The sequence below is a fragment of the Dermacentor albipictus genome, chromosome 2, assembly GCF_038994185.2.
Source record: "Dermacentor albipictus isolate Rhodes 1998 colony chromosome 2, USDA_Dalb.pri_finalv2, whole genome shotgun sequence".
Taxonomy (NCBI): Eukaryota; Metazoa; Arthropoda; class Arachnida; order Ixodida; family Ixodidae; genus Dermacentor; species Dermacentor albipictus.
In genome coordinates this window covers 60,508,767-60,520,660 of record NC_091822.1, presented here as the reverse complement: position 1 = coordinate 60,520,660, position 11,894 = coordinate 60,508,767, and the positions used below count along the sequence as shown (strand labels likewise).

Here is an 11,894-nt window from a genome sequence, read left to right as displayed (position 1 = left end):
TGATGTGTGGTAAGCCGGTGTCGCGAACAGAAATATTGTTTCAAAAGACCACTATGCAACGTCTTAGGGCAAAAATCACGCACGAATGGGGAAAGGGATCAACCTATCTTTTCAGATCGATTCCAGTCGTAGCGCGATTGGCTCGATCTCAATTTCCGTGAGGTACTTCTAACCTTTTGTTCACTCGCGTTAAAAGCGTAGAATAAAACTGCGTTCAGTTGAGCTCTTGTATTGACGCTTGTATTGGCTTGAGAGCATACTGTATCCGATACAAGAACTTCTGTTAAAATACGGAAATAAACGTTCGAGGCAATAGCAGTCGCTCACTACCTGTGATCGTTACTTTCTTGCTTGGGTGCACGTTTTAATTGTGACCAGAAAAAAACGTCTTGCTGCACCGTTTGCGGTGCAGCAAGACGTGTTCCTTCGAATGGTGTCTGGGCAGTCAAGGCATTCGTGTCAGTAAGCAAGCAGTAAACGGGGTATCAGTGCGAAAAAATTTGGACATACAAGAGAAGCGAATGGTATCATCATAGACTATTTTATTTGACGAATAATTCAGTTGTATTACTAAAGCGAAGAGTGGATATGCATGAAAGTCAGATTGTATTGATACTCAGCAAAAACAAGGTAACTTATCATTACTAATCAATCCTTTTCTTTTACTGAAAGGCAAGTTGCTGTTGTGCTGGAGCTGAGAAGACGTCTGCTGCCTGCAATGGGTCCATCTCTCTCAAGTTATTGCAGTATTATAGCTCTCAAGGTGAGTGGATTTTTTTTTTCTCATAGCTATGTGCCACCTGAATCATGACCGTTCACTTAGCTGTGTAGGTGATCACTGTTAGTGACATTGGAGTGCTGGTGGACCAGCACTCCTTTATGATTGCAACGCATATGACAGAGTGCAGCTGTGGCAGTATGCAAAGGTGTTAATCTATAAGCCAAATTAGGTTCTTTGAGGTAATATGTTAATATATTGATGACATTGGATTGTGGTCTAGCAGGCAAAAATGCTAAACAAAAAGAAATTTTAATTTGCACTTGGTAAGATGTGCAAGCAATTCAGGCTGTTATACATGAAATGGGACATTTTTAGACGTCTTCTACAGTGCTGCAGTCCTGAATTGCTTCAGAGTTGTGATACCACTATAATTTCTCTGTAGAGCATGCAGCACAGTTTAGCATTGGGGGAGGCTGGCATCAACAGGCGTCTCTTACTGTGAAGTTCAAATGAGGTGTTACTGTTAGGGTGACTATGTATAATTTATGGTTTAATTCTAATCTTGTGTCATGCAGACATAGTTTACCCACTTGGTTAAACAATAGAGATGTAATATCTATGTATACAAGTATTACCCATTCATTTATGCCATTTAGACAATGGCAGAAATGCGTGGGTAATACTTGTGTACATAGACAATACATCACTATTGTTTAACCAAGCGGTGCCCCTGCATGCTAAATTTTACAGGGCTATTATTAAGTAATGTCAGCTTTTGTTGTAACATTAAGGCACCTTTTATATTATTACAGATTACCACCATTGTGCATCATCATAGTGTCATATTTACACTAAATGTATTTGACTTTGCTATAAAACCTTGCACAGCGGTGCATCAGGAATTTTTTTTATAGTTTCTGGCCTCAGAATGCACTTCACGTTATATTCTTCTTTGCAACAAGACTATAATGCAGGTTTCTGTCCTTATGTTTTGTGGCACTTCAAACTGCGGCGAGCTAAACCACTGGGCAGCAATACTGGATACGCTACTGCATGTGGAGCTGTCTTCAAACACACACAAGGAATACATCATTGCTTTTTTAGCACAAAACAACGGACACAAGAAAGACGACAGAACAAGGCGCTACTCTCAACTGACATCACTTTATTGCGTCCCTCCTTTGTAGACAGCAGAATCTAGAAGAACATTTGCTGTGAACACCATGTGCAGGAACCACGAACATCTGATCAAAAAAGCACACTCATGCGACAGAATCCAAAAAAAACCATATTGAGCACTTTACAAGGTTAAAGAAAGCACACTAATGCACTGTGACCCCAATGACTGTATGAAGAAAACTTCCGATAACTCTCTGGCGGTGGCATCACGGCTCTTTTTTCAAAATCGTAGCATCACGAAACATTGCGAACCTAAGCGATCCATACCAACAGGCACAGGTTCCCATTTGGCTCAACATTGTAAAATATGGAAGTGCAAAGCCATGTTTCGTGATACTACGATTTTGAAAAAGTGCTGTGATACCACCGCGTGAGAGTTATCGGAAGCTTTCTTCATACAGTCATTGGGGTCACAGTGCATTAGTGTGCCTTCTTTAACCTTGTGCAGTGCTCAATATGGTTTTTTGGATCCCGTCGCATGAGTACGCTCTTGTGATTGGTTGTTGGTGGTCTCTGCACATGGTGCTCACTGCGGATGTTCTTCTAGATTCTACTATTTATAAAGGAGCGACGCAATAAAGTGATGTCAGTTGAGTGTAGCGTCTTGTGCTGGTCGTCTTTCTTGTGTCCATTGTTTTGCGCTTAACAAAGTATTTATGGATTCACACCAACTAGCCCGCCAACACATTGTGTTGCGGGCACTTCTGAAGTACTGTCTGTCCAATAACCTTGGTGGCATGGAAGCACCGTCCACTTATATGCGTTGCTTTCTGTTTCATTGTGGCATCACATCACATTATAATCATAATGTGTATGTACTTTTTCCAAGAGACCCATATTCCTATCCTTGTGTTATATTTACTGTCGCATTATTTATGTGCAAATGACCAGTGCTCCAAGCTCCATTTTATCGCAAAGTAAACTACTGGTACCTAAACAGTTCTGTATATCAGAAAACCAAAGCTGAACTGCCGAACAGTACCAAGCGGCAGCCTTAGTGCAGTGTCAAGTAGTCAGATTTTATTGGTCATGCAGAGGTGCACAGGATAGCTCTTTATTACTTGCTAAAAAATTAAGCTGTGTGAAAACTGAGTATTTATGTAGCTTCAACCACATGCTATTGGTCATTGCTCCTGCCCTCATCAAATGTAGAAGATTATCACGGCATTTCCTATTCTCTTTTTCCTTAATACAGTGGGATTACTGCATGCGTGAGTAGGAAACGGATCACATAGGCAATCAAAAGCCAACATTGTGTAAACTTGGAACATTGATTGTACAGTTTGATGACCCAGAATAAGTAGAAATACGCCATAAATGATTGACAATTAACTTTTACTTGACACAGGGCTAAAGCATACAGTAAGCATACTGTATGCTCATGCGGTGTCACATCAATTTAAATTTTAGTGTAGCTTTACAGTGTACGCTTCTATTGTTGCATTCTGTCAGAGGAATGCTAATGTTTCGCGTGTATAGCAACTAGACTGTCTATATACAGAAGTAAAAATGTGTGAACTGTATTTCTTAATGATTTGATAGAATGTGTAGCACAATAAAGCCATACAATCAACGCACAGTGATGTGACTTTCTCTGCACATGTTGCAGGTTCAAAAAAAGTATGGTGGAAGCTGTTGCCAAGGTTCCGACCAGAAAAGACAGCCAGTATAAAAGGGTCCACGCCACTGATCTCTACTACAGGGGATGAACAGCACATCGAGCGCCCTCGAGTGAAGCCGGCCTTGTCCCGGAAGTTGGTGCTTGACAACTTTGCGGCAGCACTTTGTTGCACGGGTGTGTAGCATTTCTTCCCCTAACATGCCTGCCTGATGTGCCATAAACTACCCAAGCAGTGTTTCGAGGTGTCCAGAATTTTTCCATTGTAGTGTCCACAGTGTCGCTAACATAACTGGCGTGCAATGGAAACACTGGTAAATCAGAAAAAACTTGATGTAAGAGAACACTATCGTATACGGGTTCAGATTGTCATAAAAGTGCTTACCAGACATGTAGAGACCTCCTAAAATGTGAAAAACCACAAAGAAAAGTTTTTCGGCAGCAATATTATCTGATCGCACGCACTAGTTAGTCCACCATATGCCCTGCTTCCAGGACAAGCGACTGCATGACATCACATTTCCACTGGCTTCACCTGCATCTGGTGCGGTGTGCTGCATCCAGCGAAACATGTTAGAAATCAGTGGTGCGCAGTGTTTTCTGTCCCCTTTCTCGACGCCTACTGAACACATGTTAAACTGTTTCCAAAGCAGACAAACAGAGGGAAAGGGCTCTGAACACATTGCGTTTTAAAGTGGCTGGTACTGGGTAACGCAAGTACTGTGGCATAGTAGATTTGCACCAGGCAACCTGGGTGCCCAAAAAGGCTGCTGTTTACTTGCAAATGGCCAACATATTGTGAGCATGTTTAAGTTCTTTTTTTATTCTCATCGCTTATTTAGCTAACGGAGACAGCTTTCACAACTGAAGAAGCCTTGGAAGCATGAAACACTTCACAAAACCAGCTTCAATATATCGTGTCTGCATCACAATTTCATGGCTGCATGAGTGAACCCTTTGGTTAACATGTAAGAGAGTTCATGATGTTTGCCATGCATTATCCACTTTATTTACAGGTCAACCCTATCTTGAGATTTAAGCTGATGTTGCATTTAGAGAAATTATGGCCGAGAGCCAGCTTTTGAGAATACAGATTGAGCTTGACAGATTAAACGCCAGAAGAATTCGTTGAGGATTTCAGATCAAGAATCTTCAAAGGCCAGTTCATTTAGTGGTGTTAATATTCTGCTCGAAGTTGTTGATTGTTACGTTCATATGGTGCCCAAGCATTGCGGTAACAACTTCACTTGGAGTACATAGCAAGGGTGTATTCGATGTAAGCTGCTGGCTTTTTTTCTGTGTTTTCAAAAACTGGTTTCTTGTTCAGTTTAAATTTTCAAATTTTGCATTGTTTATTAGGTATTGTGTCTTGTTTCCTTTTCCTGCAGCTTCTTAGTTAAACATCTGAATAGTGAACACAACTTGACCTTTTGCTTGATTGCCTAGATTACATGCCCTCGATGCAAAACAATTTCACTTCAAAACTGCTTGTACCATACTGAAAGAATAACTTGAAGCAGCCATAGCCACCAATAACACGCAAGAGATGATTATGAAAATTTTAATATTGTTTTTTGATCTACAGGGTGTCTTAACTATCATGCACCAAGATTTAGAAATATGTAAATGCGATGTAACTAGACAAAATGAAGGTAATGTTTGCCATCGCCTGGAGATACTCTGATTATATTGTGCATTCTGCCTAATTACATAATTCTTAATTAGTTATTAAATATCTCAAATAATTAAATGAAATGTGTCAATGAAAAGTTGTAGAGCAATATGAAAGCCTTCTGATACACTTTTTTGTTACTGTTACTCATTGTGTGCTACATAAAAGTGTTTTTCCAAGGAATAAGCCTGCGAATACACATAAACTGTCTTGAGTGGCCAGTCATGTGTCAGTTTTGTGGTGCAAAGCCACGAATACAACTTAAATGGGTTCTTTTAAGAAAAAGAATACAACTTAAATGGGTTCTTTTAAGAAAAAGACTTAGCTCAGCAAATTATCTTTCTTTGTGCAGCCTGTGGAGACAAGGTTTCTTAGACATGGCCGTGGCCCTCAAGGAAGATGCCGAGGCCACAGGCAGTTCCTCCAGTGACCGTGAAAAGGTCCCCTGGGGCACAAGTCTGGTTTGGCACCCCCACCTTTCTCCTGCAGCTTTTCTGTCTACTTAGCTAACCAGGTGGGTCAATGATGGCAAAGGGAAAAAAGAATCAACAGCATCAAACGCAGAACTTGCTCAAGCTCAATGCATTTTTGGTGTGAAGTTTTTCCCTTATCATTTATCAAAAAACGGATAATAAGTATATGATATGGTCTTCATACGGACACCTCTTTCCCACAGAGAATTAGCAGTAAAAAAAGCAGCTTATGAAGGCTTGAATATTAGCTAGGATGATGTGGCATAGATAGGATAATGATTATGAATGTTTCTAATGAAGGCAGTGGTAGTAGAGTGAATAATCAGAGTTTATATATCGATTGAAAGACATTTCGTTCCAATGCCAGAATTTTAAATCATCCCAAATAATTCTTGCATTTTATAGTCTTCATTTTATAGTTCTTGATGCTTGCTTCTTGCTGACATCATTCTTATGCTGCATAATTCACCTGTTATAAATTCCCTATTTGCCCCATTCAAGCAACTTTACATTCATCATAAGAAACCTCGTAGATGAGTTCCAGAAACTTGCTGATGAGATTAGGGGGCGGCGTGTACCCCAGGCTGAGATATGCATTCAAGAGCCTCATATCTTGCAAATGTTAGAAATACTCCTGCTAAGCAAGTTCTTGGTGTCATACAAGGTTATTTGCGAATACGAATTTGCCTAAATTTAGAAAACAGTCAATATAAAACATGTCAAGCGATATCGCTGACGATACACGCACATTCCAACTGAACTAAATACAAATAAATATAGCACCAAATGCAGAATCATTGGCATGATGCCATTCTTTCAGTGGAATAAAATCTGTCCTGCATTGTAAATCTGGAATCCTTTATAATCCAGACTACTAAATACTTATGAGGGTTGTAGCGTAAAATATGCATGTATTTATTCCTCGTTTCTTTACTTTAGGACCCGATAATGCTTAAACAGCAGTGAAAGAACTGAGATCACAGTACCTAATACTTTATATTGCTCCAGAAATCCGTTTCTCTGCCGATCGCAGCATTCGACACTAACAAGAAGGCACATAACACTTAGGGTGGTGCTATTCACTTTGATTGTTTGGGAACGAAACCCATAATGTACATGTTATGGCCCTACGTGTCATTACGTTTGAACAACAAAAAGGTAGGGGGTTTGCATTTTGCAAAACTGCATGGAGGTTTTCACTGTGTGCAATTAAAATTAGGAACCTTCCCAGCTCATACTAAATGCATTCTCCAAAGCTTTAGGTTATACAGGTGCACTACTTTACACAGAACACACTCTTTTCCCTCGTCACGGCTCACACTCTTAGGCAGAGTTACACCCTTTGAAGTGCCCCTTCTTCCACACAACGATAATTGTCATCTGCCTTTATGCATTTTCTTTGTTTAACGCTGCGAGCCCTGTGCTTTCCAGTAACGAACGGCATGCGCGTTATCAGCATGATAGCATTCCCGACAACAAAGTAGCGGGCGTGGCGTCTTCAAGAAAGGAAACGCATCAAGGCAAATAACGATTATTGTTGTGTGGCAGAAGGGGCACTCCAAAGGGTGTAACTTTGCCTAAGAGTGCAGGTGGTGATTCAGATTTTTCAAAGGTGTTTCATTGTATGGGATGGCACATCGCGCTTCACTTATTTGCAGAATATTGCATTCCAATTGTGTCATATGAGATAAATCCATTAGAGAGCTTTAGCTTGCCCTAAATTTATTACAGCTGTGTACTGGTAAACTGGCCGCAGCTTGCAGTGCTTGTGGAAAAACAATTGTAACTGCCATATTATATGTAACTGCTAGTGCACAGGCATCGGCAGCAGCAATGGTTAGGGTACACTTGTTTCTTCTATTCTGGGGTATGCATCCTCCACCAGAAAGTAGTTTTTTTCGTCTTCCTCTTCTACCATATTGGAATGTGAAATGGGGTGTAATTTGTAGGATATACTCTTGCATAAACTTCATGAGCATTTATTCTTGTCTGTGCCACAGATCATTGTTGCTACCACTGTAAAAGCAGGGTGCCTGTTTACAGCACCCATAGGGAACAATCCGTGAATCTTTAACGAACAGTAAGGATAATGAATAATCGAATAATTTTTAGTAATTTTCAACAAATTTAGCACTCTTTGCTTTCCACTACGGTGTTTTTCAAACTCTAATATTGGCACAAGGTTTGAGTGCAGGATGTCATTTTGTGTGAAAGAGTACACTTGTGCGCATAACACCTCATCGTCAACATTCTGCTGCACAGAATGTCATTAGCTTTCGTATGCATTGGTCACTATCTCACAAACCGGTTGCTCCTTTGTTAGTTGGAATGTAGCATTTATGTAAAGCACATTTGATGTTCTAACAAAAAGCATTGTGCCCTCTTATCCCCTAATTCTCCTCACTTGATGCCTAGTGTTGTAATAGCATGGTTGACACCATGAGAGTCAGTGTGGTGAATAATTGTGTCTGGTGGAGTAGGGGGTGTATGTTAACTTAAGCAACTTTTCCAGACGACTTGAATCAGTATTGTGGAATGCTGGTTTTTTTTTTCAATCACTGTTACGAAGTTTCACTTTGGTTGTGGCAACAAGTATAATGTAGTTCGCTAGCACTCCTGCCAACACATATAATGTGCAGGCATCTGTGTTGAAAGAAAGACCAGCTAATGGTTTGCCAGGAGCTAAGGTCCATTTAGACCATTAAATTTTGAACTTACACCGGTGGAAATAACTGGTGAATGAAAGCACACCCAGGAGAACTGAAGCAAGACTGCGAGTCGGCCTAGTTGGAACAAATTCATCTTGAAATTTATTGTGCGCAACAAACAGGGACGAAGAATAGAAGAAACACAAGGACGAGCGCTTAACATTGTGTTTCTTCTATTCTTCGTCCCTGTTTGTTGCGCACAATAAGTTTCAAGATGAGCAGGAGAACTGACCAAAATATTTTCTTTCATTATAACACCGCTGAAGCTTTGAACTGCATTTGAACTGGCTTGTTTAAAAAATGACCCATTTCCTTGTTCAAGTAAGACAAAGGTTCCACAGGAAGACAGAAACTTGAAGCCGTCAACAGCAGCATGAATATAAACAGCACTCGACGTTTTGCAATCTTGCACCTGGTTATATTATCCATCCCATTTTTTCCACAGGCTGTTCTTTACTGTTTTATGGTCATATCCAGTTTAATTTTAATGTCCCTATTTTTTTAATATTTGGTTAATATATATTTTCTTCATCGGCTTTCAACAAAATATATATTCATAATGTGCCTTCATTTACCATTTGCAGTGATCTTAACCAGATGCATCTTGATACAAAATTTATTTTCCTTAATTCTTCGTTTTCCTTTTCCAAAAGTGCAAACTGTTTATCTTGATACCTATTTTGTCTTCTGGGAAGATTGGTTCTACTGGATTAATGACTGCATACATGTGTACATCGTTTTCTGTTTTGGTCACCCCTACTCTTGGCAAGTACTGACAGCATTGCTCATACCCGCTCCATCACAATCACCACTGCTAAGCACACCCTTCCTTCCTTTATTTTAACACTTTGGCTTCTCTTGACCTATTATATGCACCAGTTACTTCTCCCCCAATGAGGCTAGGGGCCAGTGAGATATGCACAATCCCACAACACAGCCAAGGAAAACATTTGCTACCCTAATGACAAGCACCTATGTCGAAATGTTGGCTACAGCAACATCCCTTGTGCCAACAATGTTGATCTACTTACATGTTTTTCTAACACAGAAGTTACTGCTTTGTCGTGTTCTGTGATTAAACTTTTTTGCCGCTTTCTTTAGGATGGATATTCACGAATACTATTTGTTTCTCCTAACAGCAGCAAGTTTATCCTTGCAAGTGTTTGGAGTCAAGAACAACTTTCACCAGGAAGAAGTGCAAGACGAGTGATTGAAGAAAATAAAGTTGCTTCTGTGATCTAAGAACTTGAGGACTGAAATGTTGCACCTTTTTGTATATATGCTGTGCAGTGCATTCATATCACAAAGTGCAAAGTGTTTTATCTCTGCAGCCATGTCAGTGTGTTGGCAAGACAATTTTCTCAATGGTGACCTGCTGCTTTGACTATGAGCTGCCTTCATGACATTTGCATTAAAGGAGATGTACTATCGTGGACAAAAGTACCCTGGAAGTGCGAGCGTTGACCAAATTGCATTTCTGCTCAAGACCGCTGAAAACAGTGGGTCACGTATGCACATTCCGAACGCAGATGGTGGCACGGCTGATCCCAGCAAATAGCACACCAATGAAATTCGGTCGACTCTCGCACGTCCTGGGCAATTTTGTGCCCGATGGCACATTCTTCGAATGGATATGCTCTGCAAGATGAAATACGGGAAGCACCTGTACTTTAACGGATATAGTACAGATTTAGTATACGGAGTCTTTCGTTTTCTGAATACGGCAAGCACCTGTTTTTTAACGGTTATAGCACAGATTCAGCATACGGTGTGTTCCGTTTTCTGAATACGAGAAGCACCGTACTTTAACGGTTATAGTACAGATTCAGAATACAGAGTCTTCCGTTTTCTAGATACAGAAACACTCGTATCTTGTATTACGGTCTCTTTTTTTACAGTTGTCCGTTCTACGGAAATGACCGTTCTTAATTTACGGAAGAGTGTTCGGTCACAAATTACCAGCAAATTTTCTGTAAAGTAAGGCAAATTTTTTTTACAGTGTAGGCGCACCGGCCTGTGTACGTCATCCTACGGCTTAGAGCGCGGCGGCCGCGAGAAGGGAAAGCGGCGTTCGGCTTGAAATTTCAGATCCTTCCGTGGCGCCTAGCGATGTAATACTTTGCAGACGCGATCATTATCACGCATTGTATGCTCTGCGCTTGTCAGCTTAAAATGGCCAGACCTGATGAGGGGTCCCTTAAGCTGGTAGCGTGATAGCAGTGGCGGATGAACTGTTTCGCATGTACCACGAAGGCGCATCCTCACTGAACGGTGCTTCAAGCTTGGTCTTCTAAAGCTAAATGTACGTATAGCAGTTCTTTCTTTGCACTCGTATGTAGGCAATCCCGGTAAGAAAATTTTATATTTTGTAAATAGAACGTCAGGCAGCCTTTCGTGTGCATCGGCCTTAGCAGGCGCGAACAACATATGCCACTCACGTTACTTTATTGGCCGTATCAGGTAAGCAACATCTACGCAACACCTACACGGAATCCTGGCGACAATGCTAATCTTTAGAATCTAATGCTCTCCCATCACCGTATTATCATATGTTTTCGAGATGGCTTCTGAGTGGCCACAAAAGTGCTATGCTAACATTCAATTAAAATGTCGGATGTGTGCCGCTAAAAGCGTTGCCTGTTTTGCCAGATGGCATTAAACGGGCTCAAGTAACACGACTACCATATTGTTGATAAATATGGATACCGTGCCCAATTGTTCGCGACGTGCATCTTCAACGTACTTTTCAGAATTCTAACGGTACTTACACATATTTAACCTGCCTGTAATGGGTGACCCTTCTTTTTATCTAACAGTACATACTTAACACAGCCTAAATGTCGTTGAAGTTTTGAGAAAGTAAAATTTTGTGGGTCGGTGTTTCCTGTTTCGTAGCACATAGTTAATAATGTCACTTTATCGACTATCTTGACAATGCCAGAAAAAGAAAGGACATGCTTTCATCAACCGCAACAAGCTGAGAGGCTCTACATACAAAACATGTTCTTCTGGTGTTCGCACCAATCCACAGCAGTGAAAAGAAAAGCCAACGTCCAAACGCTTCCCGAACTTCCTGAAGGCTTCCCTGAACCACTTTAGCGCCACGCTTTCCCGCTGGAAAGCCTACGGGCAGCAAAAAGACTGGGGCTGAACACAGCGGGCAACTAAGCGACGTTTTCTTCTCGGTGAGACGACCGCGTTGTCACCTGCATCGCTCTTGACTCAAAGGCGAGAGCGAATTAACCCGTCGCGGTCAGCTTTCAAATGCTTCGCAGCAGCCCCTTTTGAGGCGTTTTACAAAAGCGTTCAGAAGAAGGCAAGTAAGCCCCGCATGCTCCCTTCTGCCCGACTTTTCAGAGAACCCAGGCGGGCGCCCACGACCAGGCCATTCTTCGCTCTTCGTGGCTGCACACAAACGCCGCGGTATACGTCAGCGGCCGCATGCCAACTGTCGCTCTCTGCGACGTCAAAAGGACCACAGTGCCATCAGTACACGACCCAAGAAAAGGCCAAGTGGCGGCGT

The 11,894-nt window shown here is 41.3% G+C and overlaps 1 long non-coding RNA gene across 1 annotated transcript; it reads left to right on the top strand.

Moving 5' to 3' along the window:
- The first annotated feature begins 704 nt into the window (after positions 1–704).
- Positions 705–9,616, top strand: LOC139055429 (uncharacterized). The gene is made up of 4 exons (XR_011511747.1): positions 705–763; positions 3,510–3,695; positions 5,543–5,704; positions 9,511–9,616. It is a non-coding gene; the product is annotated as an uncharacterized lncRNA (long non-coding RNA).
- The last annotated feature ends 2,278 nt before the right edge of the window (positions 9,617–11,894 follow it).